At 41.9% G+C, this 16515-nt stretch overlaps 1 protein-coding gene across 2 annotated transcripts in view; it reads left to right on the plus strand.

The window, feature by feature from the left end:
• The first annotated feature begins 1994 nt into the window (after positions 1–1994).
• Positions 1995–16515, plus strand: part of sema6a (sema domain, transmembrane domain (TM), and cytoplasmic domain, (semaphorin) 6A) — a 102758-nt gene continuing 88237 nt past the window's right edge. The window contains exon 1 of one of the 2 annotated variants that reach the window (XM_046387838.1): positions 1995–2583. The gene's annotated coding sequence lies outside the window, so the exon portion shown is untranslated. The remainder of the gene's footprint in view (positions 2584–16515) is intronic. The other variant, XM_046387839.1, reaches the window with a different exon arrangement.

A 16515-nucleotide genomic window follows, 5' to 3' on the forward strand; every position in this document is an offset into this window, starting at 1 on the left:
AGGGGTGAAGTGTCAGAGGCACAGGAAATTGTGCATGTTGTTGCAAAGATTTTAATGGCACAAGCTGTCTCAAGGAAGGTGGGTGCAGAGCCTTTACTATCTTTTCAGGTCAGCACATGGGTGTGAATTAGCTACAAGCCATTACTGGAAGCCAGTAAAATGTCTGTGACATTGAGGATGTGATGTTTAAAACAAGTTCCATATGTTAGACACCGACGGGTTTTGACAAAGAAAAAAGAAATGGCTATGAAGCTGAGCTGAATCCCTGAAGAATAGCTGGTGTGAGCATCCTGTCTCTCCTAGTCGGCGATGTGACGGTTGCTCCATTTCAACTGCCTTTCCTCCACACACAGAGTCCTAATGTGCCTGGGACAACTTTAGCAAGATAAGCGAGATAAGCTCTGACACGAGCATATTTCCAGAGTTCAAACCAACTGGTGTGTATCTTGACATTATTGAGCTTGAATTATACCCTGCCCACCTCCCACACTTTGCAACACTTCTACTTCAAAGTGTGTTTGAGATAGAGAGGTGAGATTAAAGAACGTAAAGGCAGAGTGTGTGAAATTTTTTTTGCCTTTTTTTTGTGATCTGGTTTTGTGTATAGTATCCATAATGTTTCACCTGCATGTGACAACATCACACAGTGAACTCACACACAGCTCTCACCCAGAATTTTAATGAACTCAGAACAAGCCTGCAATGCATTATATTGTAAGATGAGATTAGATGACATATGAACACACTCCAGGTGTTTAATTGCCAGAGAAATGCTTGTATTTGCATACGCCTCAACCACATATTAAGTAAAAAAAAAAAAAAAGAAAAAAAAAGACATTTTTAAACATACTACAGAGTCCAATTTGGCGGACTGAAGGATAGAAAAACAGCTCAGTGGTTGTGTTTTTCTCCGGCGTGTACACATGCCCTGTACAGTGGTTCAGTTGCATGATGGTAAATGACTTGTTTTTAAAACAAATTAAATGATAACAGATGAGGAAAGAATTGGCAGGCATGAGCGAATTAGTTAACATTAACAACAGTACAGTGTTTGGCATTGGGCCTGAGGAGGCAGCACTGTGCTGAGAGTTGGTACAGTGACAAGACAGCTATAAGGGCCTGACAGGCAACTACTCAGGAAGACAATCACGTGATCAAACACACACACACACACACAGATGCACATGCACTACTGCTTTAAAAGGTGAGTGGTTAATGATAAGCCCGAAACCTCACACACATTAGCCCCGTCCCTCTGGTGCTCATACAGCTATATATGACATAGACGTCTGCCCAGGTGTGTGCGCTGTGACATAATGTGAGCTTGTGTATCTGGGAGCATGTGGGAGTAGTTATGCTTGTGTTTCGTGGCAGGCTGGCAGTTTTTAATCTGGCAAATTGATGTTGATTCTGGCTTGGTTTAAAGCTAGGAAGGTGTGTGTGTGTGCGCGTGTATGTGTGCACGAGTGAGGGGTTTGGGCATGTATCCCTGAAATCAGATTGTAGTCTAAATGTACCACAAATTTAAGGAGCAACTTCTTGAACTTTGCCGTTGTTTTCAGACTTTATTTGATGGTCCCTCTGATGAGATCAGAGCCTCTTTGTGAAAACGCAATGACTGCCAAGCATGTGTGTATGTGTGTGTGTGTGTGTGCACGCACACGCGCGTCAGCCTGGGATCAGGAAAGACCACCAGGGAAGGAAGGGCGGTCCAGAGACCAGAGACAACAGACAAGAGAGCCTTTGAACCTGATGACATACCGATCTGCATCGGCTGTGGACAAAAAACCGCACAAAGTGCAGAAATGCGGGCGGCATGAAGGAGGACCTGCATCTTTATTGTGTTTCCAAAATTACCAATGACAGCTTGCATGATAGAGCCAGCAGACCATCCTGCGTGTCTACAAAACGCCAGTTAATCTCATTTGAATTTGAAACTAACCTCTTAACATTTTTCCTTTTTCCTCCCTTCCGTGTCGAAACTCTTGCCCGAGCCAAGGCTTTCTCCTTCTCCAATGAGCATTCTTATGAAATGCCGCTGCGTAAAAATAGAAATACAGTTGTCCATAACTGGCACCCATTGACACAATACCTCCCGTTCCAGAGACATAGCTCCTCCCTGTGTATGTGTGAGAGCGTGTGTGTGTGTGTGTGTGTATGTGTGTGTGTAGCGGGTGGGTGACAGCTGGGCTCGCTGCGCTGCGCTCCAGTCTGGTAAGAAGCTTCATCTCCAAATAGGATGACCGTCGGCTTTTGTGGAAGGGACTGCATGCAGCTCCGTAGCTAGTTCTGGGACACCCGGTTGGTTCCGTGCGTTCAGTTTACCTGTGGGGAGTTTGAAAGAGGAGTTTAAACCGTCGATTTTTTTTCCTCTCGAGTGTGGATTTCCGATGGATATTCCCATTTGAAGAGGTGTGATTTCAGCGCGGCATGTAACAAAAAGAAGCGCAAGAGAAAAGTAGCGCTCGTTATTGTTATTCTGAAACGAGCCCCGTCTGAACTGCTTTGAGAACCATATTTCATGGATTACTAAAAGACAGCGCTGTGAAACCACTCCGAGGCACATCCATTCATGAGCTGAAGGTGAGATTTCTTTGTTTATTTCAAACTTTAGGTGCGCTTATAGCCTCAGCCAGTCTTTCTCCAGCCCCGGAGGCTTGTTTTCTCTGTACAGCCAGGCTGCCGGGCGACAAGTGCACAAGCTTCGCGGGGTTACTCTATCAACTTACTGCTATTTCATATATTTATAGAGCATTTTCAAAGTTATATATATATATATATATAAAAAATCCAGAAGTGTTTTTTTTGTACTTCTTATTAGATGCTTTACTTTAAGAAAAACACCCTCTGCCGATATAAACAGATCACTATTTCGTGCGTAATCTCTCTTATGCCGTTGACCCATGTGAAATAAAGAAGTGTTCGTCTCAAAGGAATCATTACGGACCCCAGTGAGTCAATACACAATGAAAATAATATTCCTGGTGGCGAGTACACTCACGGCAAATATGAAATGTGCTTGTGGGAACTTGCAGGACTCAGACAGACTGTGCTCCTCTTGCTCCTGCGTGTATCAGTGTTTTTGTGACTGTTGCAGAACTACAGCCACTAAAGTGCCAGTTGCAGGTTGAGAATAAAAATGATATAAAAATATTTAGTTATTAAAGGAGCCTAATAACATGTTTATGCCAGGTTTGTTATGAAAACGCTCAAACATCGCACTGCTTCATTACTACAGTACATAATGGGATTTTTATTTGCCATTTATTTTCACATGATTGGAAATTCAGAAATAGACCTGCGTTTTTACATGTAGACTAACAACGCAGTCTCTGTTTACAATCTCTCTCTCTCTCTGTTTTCATTCCTTCTATACAACTCAATAGTCAATCTGGTTAATCAATTTGTCGTTTTACATACTAATTCTTATTGTTCTTAAGTGACTTACTTGACTCTGCAGACTCAGATTTTTCCTCTCTCTGTTTCACACACACACACACACACACACACACACACACACACACACACACACACACACACTGGCTAGGGTGTGTTCAGGGATGTCAAGCCACAGTATACCAGGAGGTGGAGTGGTCACTATTACTGTGGTCCAAAAGATCAATCAAATGTTTGTAATTCTGACCAGGAGACTAAATTTCACAGGTCTTCACAAGTAGATTTGCCATTAAATGAAGTGCTGCTGCGCATTATTACTTTTAATAAGCTGGGAGAGGAGATAGAGGCCTCACAAACCACATCCAGTGTAGCCTGACTGCCAACACCCAGTCACTGCCAGTAGTTTCTCCTGTCTTCTCCTCTCCCAGTATGAAAGATCCCCCCAGAGGCACTGGAAAAAGCTGGAAAGGGATTCAGCAACTCTAAATGTAGGTTATAGATTATCAAGTGTGCAAGATAAAAATGGGTGAATCTAAGGAGTATTGAATGCCCACAGCAAAATGTGCCTCGTGTCAGCTGATTTTTTAGCAGCAGGACATGGTGTTTTGGAAACATGATTCTAGTATCAGCCTTTATAAAGTAGGAAAAAAAATAGAAGGTTCATACAGCTCTGAGGGGAGAAGGTGTTGTATTTCATCTGCTTTTTTTCTCAAATCATTGGAAATACTTTGTACTCCCGTGTGTTGCAAGTCTTTTGTGTGTGTGTGTGTTTTTTTTGTACAATCGATATATTTACTGTGTTGGGGATTATACCTTAAGTGTAAAATAGCAGAATGTTTTAACATTTTACCGCTGCTCCTCCTACAACGTTAGCCTCAAGGCATCTAAATGTCCTGGAGGCATTTTTTGAGATGCTGCATGGGCTGTAAATCCCACCACATTGTTTCATGAAGGCTTCAACACCACAAACCAGAGTGCAAATCCTGATATTAACACATTATACAATGACATGTTGTGGTGCTGATACATGAATTACAGCATGATTACCTTTGTGACAGCAGCCTGCTTGTTCTCTTCCTGGAGAGGCAGAATAGAGCGCAGCAACCAGAGTTGTTGCTTGTATTTGGAGCAATGCTCCGTGGAGCGCTTGATCCGCCGATCCCCTAACAATAGCAATGGGGTTGGCATTGTGTGTGACTGATTTGGATTTGTCACACAGTATATGTGTGTGTGTGTGTGTGCGCGTGTGCCTGTGTGAGAGAGGAAGAGCAAGAGAGAGAGTTAGTATTTACCTTTGTCAGTTAAGGACAGACGCAGATGCAGCCTGAATACAGTAGCTTTGAATAATTGATAAATGGCTTTGCTTCTGTTCAAATGAACTGGCCTTTTATTATAAACAACTAGACCGGTCAGCTGCTGTTAACCATAGGTCCTCATTCAGTCAGTGTCAATACCCAGCACTCAATAGTGTGTGTATTTATGCATATTTTATAAAAGACATGTTTTATTGATGCCCGTCCTTCGTGTGTGGGCTGTTATTTATTTATTTATTTTTTAAACAATTACAGTGTGAGAAAGCAACAAACCCCTCTCCATCATCTGGATGTGATTTATTGATGCTTAACCCATTTTCCAGATTCCACATCTTTCTAAATTGCTGCTGCTTCAATTACGCCGCCTGAGCGCTGAATGACAAACCTGCTCTTGTAGTAGAACATTAAAAGAGAATAATCATGAGTCTGCGCGTGGGATTTAATATATTTTATTTTAGAAATACAGGTCAGCGTAATCAAAGAAGCTTGTGTTTTGGTGGAACTGTCCGTCATGGATGTTATATGGCACAATCGCTGATTTTAGCTGCGCTCAAGTGGCTCACTCTTCAGATTCAGTGTGAGTATGTTGTGATTCAGAGGGTGAAAAAAGAAGGAAGATATTCTAACCTGCTATAACAAATTACACAACTCACCCTCTGTATAAACATTTTATTTAACCTTCTGCTGCTCCATCGTTCTCATTTTTTTGGTTCTGATTTGCCTGAAACTCTGAAAATGAACTCATGATTTGATATATGTCTTTCATTTCATCTAAGAAAACATACTGAGTGATATTACACAGGCTCAGAGGAGATGGCAGACTTATGACTAAGTCTCCATGAATCTGCTTTGTTGATGCATTAGATTTTCTAAAGAGCCTACAGGTTATTTGCTCGCTACCTTACATCCTTTCCAGTTAAGTTGGAACATATCTACTGTTCACAGGAAATGATAAATGATACTCAGTGTGTACTGTAGAGACCTAATATATCTCACCATCCAGTATGGTCCACTGTACCTTATGCACAACATGGCTCATTGAAGATGTAATCACTCGCTAATTGTTTGCTTCATTTTGTTGTAATATGTTCTCTGCGTCTTTCACACATGCACACGTGCACACACACACACAAACACACACATGCATGGATGCAGTATGTTCCAGTTTCCAAGTTTCATTGCGTTTTTCTAACTGACTGCTTCCCCCCACTTAGCCTTAACCCTTCCAGCTCCCTATAAATGCGTGTACAGTGCATCCATTGAATTAACCGTCCATGTGTTTAACACTCTTCATACTCGTTATATTTGAATAATTGATTGCGCGTGCTGTCTATGCCAAGAAAACCTAAGGCATGAAGGACCAGGCAAAAGGCTTATTTGGGCCATGCGCCGCAAGTCAGTGGTAGAATTGGCGGAGTGTCTGTTGGTGTTTTGGCTGTTGGTCCTTGGCAAAGCTTTGTTGTTAGAAATTAAGTGAATTAGAAAGTGATAGCCAGCCCATCTAGGAGAAAATTGTTTAGGAGCCAGACTTAAGCAAATGAGCACCAAATGAAAACACAGCAATGCCATTTAAAATCAACATCCTTGGTTTCTCTCTGTGGAATTTTTGTATTTCAAATACTAAGTACATGTGACATTAATGTGCGGTAATGCCTTTGTCACAGCTGAGTTTGTTCGCCTGTCATTACTCAAATGGAATGAAAAGGAAATGCATTTACAGAGATAATCCAAAAGCAGCAGGACTTTGTGTGAGTGCCTGGGAGATGGATGAATGACTGGCCTTGAAAGGAGTAAAGTAAACTATGGATCAGATGATGTAAATCTGTGGTACACAGTGTAAAAATATGATGTCCTAATTCCCATCCTGCTGTTGTGCTTTTACAGGTGAGAGCAGCCAGCTGTGAGTCACGGAGTTAGCCACAGTCTGTTAAGACTCATTAAGGCCGCATCCACTGCTGAGGCTCTGGTTATTTCTGTGGTTAGTTTGCTTGTCGTCAGCCAATAGGGAGAATGTGTGTCCTGAGTATGTTAAGCATCAGGAAAACTCTGCTGCCTCCTCGTTTGCTCTTTTAGCCTGTAATGCATGTGTCTGTGTGTGTCTCTGTGTGCTGTATAAGTCAGGCCCTTTCCCATTTTTGTGCATATATTATCCATATAGTTTATGATATTAGAACAAATCATGCAGGTTGGCTAAAGGTGGTGATGTTGGTGTCGGTGTTGGTGGTGGCGGGGGTGGGAGTGGTGGTTTGTGAGTGTGTACTCAGTGTGTGTACTATGCGCTGATGCTTGTGTGCCGTTGTTCGAGTGCATCTGTCCCTCCTCCCCAGGCCCCAGCGATTGGCACTGCATCTCTCATCTATTAATCATAGAGAGCGCTTGCTCTCTCCTTCCGTTGCCATAGTTTCAGGACCTGAGACAGTGTTGGGGTGCCTGGCTGCCTAGAGAGAGGAGAAATGAGAGGAAGAGGAGGAAAGGAAAGGAAAGGAAAGGAAAGGAAAGGAAAGGAAAGGGGTGTGACTATGGAGGAAAGGAGGAAATTATATAAACAGTGTAGCGAGGAGAAGGCAGAACAATTGAAACAGAGCAGAGGAGGAAAGAGGGGAAGTGATTGAAAGAGCAGTGGCAGGCTAACACACCAAGCAGGTCCTCACACCGTGGATGAGTGTGCTTCAAGAACCAAAATGGATTCCATTTTTATCTCAGCAGCGAACCCTCTATCTCCTTCTGAGCGTTCATCATTTCAGTCTCTCTCTCTCACGCACACACATATGTATAAAGTCCCCCCATCTTTCCGCACACTCCTTCCTAAAGAGAGCAGAAGAATATTTTCACAGTAGGCATCATCTTGTGAATAGCACGCTCGTGGGGCTTGTGCATCTCCAGTGTGATACAGTACATTGAACGGCTGTTATTTCACCTTGCTTTACAATGCGAAAGCTTTCCACTGAGCTGAGAAGCAAGATGGGTTCAGTCTCCTGTTTCATGCTCAGTTGGATGTTTTGATGGTAAATCATGCTGAATTCATATGTTATTCAATGATGGATTGCAATAGAAATTGACCACTATGGAAATTTCCAAGACTGGGAATACCTCTTGCTATCAAACCTCCTCTCTCTGTCTCTGTCTCTCTGTATTTATCTGCATGTCTTTCTCTCTTTCCTCTCTTTCCTGTCCTGCTTTCTTTCTTTCCTTTAGACTTTTTCCCTCTCTGTGAAGAGTGGATACTGTACATGCACTGTTGCTTTCCTACAGAAGGAGTTTTTGTTTTGCCCGTAGGCTTTGTACCTACCATATGACCTCATAATCTCATTTGGGTCTTTTAATGGCTAACCATGCACTAATGTGGTTGTATTATCGCCTTGTCTCATCACATCATACCCCACTCGTGAGCATTTCCAGTGGAAGCTTTAAGAGAGTGGGCAACCAGCAGTACTGTAATCATGGGATTCTCAGCACACACGACCACCTTTGACTGAAATGCAATTACAGATGAACTCAGTCAAACACACACAAAAAAGTACACACAAATTTGCACACCAGGGCAGTTTCTTTCACGTCACTAAAAGGGATAAAGAAAGGCTGTCATTGTTGCAGTGGTGTACAGCGAGTGCCAATGCGCAAAATCCCACAAATACCTGACTGTAGAGTGCACTGTGTGACTCCCCCTTCGCTGTGTATGGACTTTCTGCAGGGGAATTACCATTAAGGGACAGAAGGACAATAAAGGAAGCCAGAGAATATGTTTGCTCTTTGTGCCGATGGCACCGAGGTGCTTTTGTGCCTTTGAAGTGTTGGGCTAGCAGGTGACATCATAGTGACCGCATTCTCAGGTGCAGCAGGTGAATTAATCCAGGTGGGGGAGGAGGTAAAGGTGTGTGTGTGTGTGTGTGTGTGTGTGTGTGTGTGTGTGTGCAAATCCAGTGTGTTAATGCTCTTGAGTATTTGTGGAAGTAGGCATGGCTGTGTGTGTAGACGTGCAGGTGTGTGTGTGTGTGTTCATCAGTCATCAAAGCAGAGGAAAGCCAGTGTGTAAGGTGATCTGTATGCTCATGGCAGAGCAGCAGTCATACTCTCCCAGAGGCTATAAGCCTTGCTGAATGTGGAACGAGCAGCTTCTTCTTTCCAAAAGCTCTGCTGCTAGTTTCCATGTGTGGCCAATACAGATTTTGTTTAACATCCATGGTTCTGGATTTACTCCATAGCAACATTTCAGTTCAAATGATCTGTCAGCAGGGTTATAGTATCACATAATCTAATATTGCTTTCTAGTTTGTGATGCAAACATCTATTAGCTGGCCCTAAACCTGGCAGGACATGCTCGTCTCATACAAGCATCGACTGATATCCTAGACAGCAGGTAATTTGTAACAACCATCCCTTGCTCATCTGACACGCTGATGATGATGATAGATTGCTTGTAATTGGCCCTGGGTGAATATTAATTATTTCCAGGTGGCTGGTAAATCTTTACAATGACCTGTAGTTATTCTGGCACACAAACATGAAGCACAATGAGGAAAGACTTTCACATTTAGCCATATGAAAGCAATCAATACTATTATGATGCATTCAAATTGTAGATATTAGCTGCTATTATCCAACACCTGACACGACCAATGTTGTTTTAGTATGTATGTTTTCCTTACAGCAAAAAAATACAGACTACACGTTTCTTTAGAGTTCGCCTCAAACCTTGCTAAGAAATCAACCTTGGTCACAGTGGCTGGCAGACTACAAGTGATTCCCCTGAGGGTCCTCTATTTCAGAATCCAATCAGGCAGAACTCAGAACAATATTACCTCTGTGTGTGTGTGTACATTTATTACATAGCTAATGAACAAATTGCAGCCATGTGGCATGGTCTGGTGGTGCGGCTGCTGAATAAGGAGACACACATACACACAGGCTAACACACTACGCACACGCTCCAGTCCCCAGCCACCGTCTTCCCCTTTCCCTCTTTTCACCACAATACACACACACGCACACACACACACACACACACGTCCAGCCACAAGGCCCCCAGTGTTCTTGGCCTGCCTGTCCATCAGTTCATGCGGAGCGCTGGGCTGGGAGTACTTATCATCACTCTGCTGAGTGGAGGCCTCACAAAGACCCACTCACATCACACACAAACACACACACACACACACACACACACATATACATGCACAGAATTCAGTCAGCAAAGGGAGACTGCTCGGTATAGCTGGACTGATTAAATGTATGGTGTGACGGCAGCATGAGTCAAAGCTGGCAGTAAAAGAGCCTGATAGGCAAATGGAGACGAGCAGGCAGGTAGACAGGAGGCAACTTCATCTCCAACTAAATATATTTAAATACCTCTCATTTGTTTTGCCCTGTGGAGGAAATGAAATTGCTGCCTAATTCACATTCATTGGGAATGTTTTGTGCAGTCTAGAAAGTTTAGCATTCTTATACTGCACTGAAGTGATGAGATCAAGGTGGTTGGATGGTTGGACATGCTTTCATGCTAATGAAACACTGGGTTAAGGTCAGGGAAGTGCTCTCTCACTCTCTCAACATCTCATGCTTCAAGTCAGTATTCATGTTTTCAACCAGACTTCATGAAGTTAATGTGCACATAAAACCTGATAAAACTACAAGGTCTCTCTCTTCACCTTTTGTGCAATGTGTTAATTTTGCCAGATTTTGTTACTTTAGGATGGAGTCAGACTAATTGTTTTCCCTGTCTCTAGTCTTTGCACTAAGCTGACCAGGTAATGGCTTGTTGTTTTATATTTACATGAGAATAGTATCACTCTTCTTTTTTTCTCTCTATACCAGATTGATAATGAGTTCAGCCAATCCGTACTCTTTGTGTGAACTGTGAAGTTTGGTCTGGCTATGCGGGGCTAGTAAACAGGTAGAGAGGAAGACAGATTGCCAGAGAGTGTAATAGAAAGAAGATGGGCAGCAGGGGAGGCAGGCGGTGAGGTTTTTGGAGGCGCACGGAGTAAAGGAACTCAACACTTCTCCTTTTCAAAATGAATTCTTGTGAAAAGAAGTAATATTTCACCTCGCCCCCCCACCCATGCCCCTTTAATCTGGACAAAAGGTGCTCTGTATGTGGGCAGGTAATCAGGCAAGCAGGTTGATAGGCAGGAAGACAGGCAAGCTGTGAGGCAGGAAAAGGGAAGTTGTGCCATGCATGATAATGTATTCATTCATCCCCCACTCTGATAATGTTCACAGCATGCTTGGCTTGATTCATTCATCACAGTCTACTGGGGGCCTTTTTACGTTATTTGTTAAAAAGCTTCTCTGCTATTCTAAACCTGTTAAGGTTTTGATTTGTGTGCTTACTGGATTATTCAGGAGGTGACTGCTTCTGGGTTTGTGAGGCTCTGTGCATGTATCTGAGTGTCTTGTTTGTGTATGTATGCACCCTTGCATAAATTGGTGTGTGCGGAGACTGCAATGAGGCCTATTTTGGTCTCTGAGTACTTTGGTTTGATTGGGCAGTGCAGCAGCTGCATACTGAAACGCTGTGTCTTTTGATCTACTCCCATCCTCGACTAATCTGGGACCGTCTCATCTGTTTCACTGATAAGTTCTCTGTATTTGTTTCTTGTGGGATCTGTTTAATTTCATCCAAATAACCAAGAAATCCTCTGTTTATTGATTGTGGTATTATACAGCAATTGAACCCGTGATTATTTAATTGGGTCTGGAGTCTGAGTGAGGAGGTATGGCTATGCGCCCGGCTCATCTGAAGAGAGTTTGATGAGTCAAAACTGGTCAGTCATCATTGCAGAGAATTATTGCTGTTTTGAGAGGAGATTTTTAGAATATGTGTGTTTTCATAGCATTGACTTCTGTTTCCACATAGGCTTTAAAATACTGTTGTCAGGTGGAAAAAAACTAGACAGCCAATTAATTAGTCCATCTTCAGTTTCTCTCTTCCTCCGTTACTTTCTTTTTCCTTCTGTGTATTTGTGTCAGAGTGCATGTGAGCTGTCACTGGGTGCGAGATCTAGTAATACTAGCTAGTCTAGTAATGCTAGCCTGGTAACCAGATAGGAACACAGGACGACAGGTGAGGTTACTGAGACTCACTACCTGTTAATCATTTAAATGGTGTAGCTGGGTCTTACTAACGAGGAATGGTTCTTTATACAACTTTGCTCAACTTGTTGTTTTTTTTTTTTTCTTCAAGTAATGATTTGGCTTTTGTTTTTAAATGACATCCATATCAGGAGTTTGTAGTGTCCGAAACCAGGTTCTTAGCTGTTTGTATTCAAATGTTAATTACATTTGGAAAAACACAGTCTTTCTAAGTTTTTCAGCAATTTTTTTCATTCCTCCACAGTGACGATAGCAGTGTTGATGAGTGTTTCCAACACACGGCTGCACAACCTGGTCTCCATCTTGACTTTACACCGCAAAGTTACAGTATGTTACATCACTGCAAATGACAACAAAGAAATCAAACAGCAAGGAAAGGTAGTGAGATGAGTCTTTGGAGTTGCAGCTCTGACCTAGAAAAGATTTGGATTTTACAACGTCGAGCTGATCCTGTGGTGTAAGCCTATTGTTGCCATTCAGTCTGTACCATTGATCATCACCTTTCCACCGTGGTTAGCTGGATTTGTGTCTCTGTTCGGTCCTGTGAGGTGCAGTCATCCAGGGCCAGATGAATTCCCTCAAGTTGACGGGTTGATTGTTGCAGACTCTATCTAGAACAAACAGGTTTTCATGCAGCCAGTCGATAAGAAGGGACATGGTGGTGTGTTCACACTGGCGCCACCGCAGCAGTCATTTGTTTCAAGCATTAACAGGTGAAGGACTTAGTGTGTGTTTGCCTCTGTGTGTGTATATGTGTGTGCTCTTGTGTTAGGCAAGCTGTCTAAGTCTGGGTGACCCAGACTTTGGTAAATGAACAGACACAGATAGGACAGAGTACTCGGACAAAGATATTTGATGTCTTTACAACACAGTGAAGAATGAGGATGTGTTTACAGATAATTAGATCATTTGTGTACATTACCAAGGAAGTGTACTCAAAAGCATAAGGGTCTACACACCCATCATGCCCTCACAAGCATGCACAAACAAACATAAACACCTGAACTCAATAAAGTAAGACCCAAAGTCAGTAAACCTGTGACAGCTGAGCAATTAAATAAGAGCCTTGAAATACATCCCATAGTGGATATTTTTATGTGCTTGTAGGAGTATATGTCGACCATAACCTTGTACAATATATGTAGTGCAGTTGCACATGAAGGTTCAATGGGAAAGAATGAGAAAAGTCTCAAAATTGACTTAAAGCTAGATGCTATTGGGTTTATTGGTGCCTTTCCATGTTATTGTTTGTTTCCTTCAGGATCTCTGATTTCCCCCACCATCAAACACATGTATGACCAAGGCACTTGCTTATGGCTGGAGTTGATCCATTATACTTCACCTAACACTTAGGATGGGTTTGTGACAATAAACTTGACCCAAGAATAATGTGGGAGCTGTTTAACCATGACATACAAGCACTCCTAATTCCCCACTTTTTAAAAAATTTGAATAGTTCATATTTATATATTCTGGACCCCTGAGATGTGCTGATTATGGGGGGCAGACCACCACAGGGTCTAAGCTATTTTTCACATTTCCACAGTATAGCAGCGTCTCAATCTTGTTGAGGGTGATTGTCTGTAAGAAGCAGCCTACATGGCCTCAATTACCTCGGGAGCCTGTATGTCTTACCTCCACCACTTGCATAACAAGGCGTGACTTTCTATTTGAGTGCTCTCATTGCCTGTCCCACCCTGGAGGCAGTCAGATAGTTATTCCTTCATCACAGGGATTTCCATGCTTGTAACACTGGACTAATTATTATAGTAAATACTGCCTGGGTTGTGACTACAGCATCAACTGAATGGAAGGGGGTGAGCACAGGGGAGATGCATTTAATTAATTGATTGTTATTTGGAATCCTCTGTGAATGATTGGAGTCAGTCTGACACACCGGAGGAAGAGTGGCGCTATTTTTATCCAAAGTACCTTACCGGATAGCAACAGAGTGGATTTTTTAGCATGGATGAATCAGTCTGAACCAGTTAACATGCTGTTGTAGTGGGCAAACTTTGGATAGCTGCTAGGATGCAGTGGCAGCACTTCAGTCAATTTAAGATAATCCTAAAGGAGCAAAGTCTCCCGTTCTGTTCCAACTGAGCAATTTCTCATCCGCTTTTCAACCTTAATTCTTTGTGCCACTGTATTGAGATTAAATAAAGATTGTGGTTGGGGGAGATATCGATTTTAGTGGCTAGAATGCTAACCGATTCTCAGGAGCTTTTTATAGCCATTAGCAATAGTTATTCATTCCCTGGGAAGCATTGTGTTACATCTAAAGAGGGTGTAGGAGCGGAGGATAGCAAGATTGTGATCAATAGAATCATTAATACTGTTTTTTCCCTGTGCGTCTTTCTCCCTCTTCCTCTTGTCCGCTCCCTTCCTCTTTAAGAAGAAACCACATCTATCATGAGTTCAGCTCATGGTTCAGATGTGCTTGGATATCGTCATCATATGATGTGGTCATAAGAATGCAGTAACAAAACCATGGTGGTAGGTTAGTCATAGGAACAGCTTGCTGACTACAGTAGGCCTGCCATATGCCTCGAGTAAACAGAGCTAAAAGGAGATATTATCCACAGCGGGATGTAATGAGGAACTGAATCCAGAGAAGGGGGACCCAACAAGTGAAGAGGCTTTGGTTACCCTTTTAACTGATAGCTATCTCTCAAATGGACAGAGTGGAGCACACCTGTATTGCAGCCATTTGTATAAGAAGACAAATAGTGTATTTTATTACCTGACGGATGATGGAACTTTATCCACCTCTGTGGGGTTTTATGGTTGAATTTGAAGAGCAAATATGTGTGAGAGATAACAAGCTTTAGACAAGCTTTTATGGCATTGTGACAGTTATCTGGAAATTCTAGATGACCTGCACACACACATTCATGCATAGGTACTCACATGCACGTACACAAACACTTAGGTGTGCATTTATATACACACATGCAATCATATATCATAGCCTCTCCATGTCTGGGCTACACAGCAGCACACAGTGTGCACACAGGGTGAAGACATGCTATGCTATGGGTTGGGCTGCCTATGTGACCCTCTCTGGTGTCTACTATCAGGGTTTTGGGCTGGGTTCCGTGTATCAAGTGTCGGTGGGCTGGACATGTGCTTGGAGTCAGATGACTTGTGGTCAGATGAAGATCTGATCTGTGAGACGCCTGATTCTCTGACTCAGGTTTTCTTTGTTTTGTTGGCGTCAGATGCCTTCTGGAGACCACAATTAAAAGATGAGAAGAGGTCAGCCAGGATGCACGACGTTAACTCAAACTATTGGGTTAATATATTCATATGATGTTTTTCTTTGTCATATGATGAACTGAATATCTTTGGGGTTTTGAATATAGTTGGTTTTTGGACTGTTGATCTGATAAATCAAGCAATTTAAAAAATGGGAAAATGGAAAATGCAAAAAATGGAAAATTATGCTGGGCATTTTTCAGTAGACAAAATGATGAAACAATAAAAGGAGAAAATTATCTGCAGATTATTCGTTGAGGAAATTATCTGCATCTCGTACCAATAATGCAATATATGAGAGATGATGGAAACTTATTAACTGTTAGACATTTAACTAAATAATTTATAAAAAGGTAGCTTTCTGTCAAATATTTCTGAACATTGTGAGCAATTTAACAAATAAGCCAAAAATAAACTAATCAGGTTATTATATAAATGGCATTTCCAGAAAAAGTCTAAAATCACAATACAATGAATCAAACAATATAAATATAAAACAATATTTATCATGATATACCACACATTTAACACAAACAGGTGGTTTTTGGCTCCATCACTCCCAACAACTCAACTGGGAGCATTAAAACAAGGTATGACACAATATTGCTGTATAATATAACACTTTGTCACACCATCTGTTGTTTACAGTTTCTTTCAATTATGAAAATGTTTGTGAATTTGAACATCAAAGTGTGGCCAAACTAAGATTCAGGGTTTCTAACAGCGTTGTTATTTCCTCAGTTACAGATTTTGGCAGTGAGGTGAATATAGCATTTCTCTCTCTTTGTGGTCGAATGAATAAACATCCCACACAAATGTTGATAGATCTGTTTGCAGGATGTGTGTTGTGTTTTCCTGGAGTGAAACATAGTATAGTTTTGATTTTTCGTGTTCCAACAGAGAAGAACATGATTCCACTTAGTGTTGAGCCGAGAGTTCAATTGAACCCATCTGATTGTGTTACTGCCCACCCACCCTGCAGGCTGAGGATGTAAGCTATAGTGGTCAATCACAAAAAGCCATTCAGCAAAACTTCCTCCCCCAATCAGATCAAACATATAGATAAGATAAACTAACTTGTGTTGGTTGCCTGAGCAAATCACATGATATTTCCCCCTGCTCTGTTTCAGTTGATACAGCTGTTCTTTTGAATTTTGTAGACATGTTCTTTCAGCCTTTAAGTATCAGGTGGTGAGAAAAAAATGAGTTACCTTCCTGCAGGGTGAGAGTTGTTGATTCATCACCACAGGAAATATTACTCACATTTACAGTTTGTCCTTGGGCACATAGAGGCAATTTGACCAGGTAAGGCAAGATGCAAAAATGCAGTGACATCTTCAGTAAGTAAGTAAGTAGTTGCTGTTGCTCTGTATTTGATTGAAAAATTAAAAAGCACATCAGTTTAATTCAGTTTCTGTTGGTTTGTTTCCTGTTGCTGTTGACCTGGTTCTTCTCTCTT

The sequence above is a fragment of the Scatophagus argus genome, chromosome 4, assembly GCF_020382885.2.
Source record: "Scatophagus argus isolate fScaArg1 chromosome 4, fScaArg1.pri, whole genome shotgun sequence".
In the NCBI taxonomy this organism is placed as follows: Eukaryota; Metazoa; Chordata; class Actinopteri; family Scatophagidae; genus Scatophagus; species Scatophagus argus.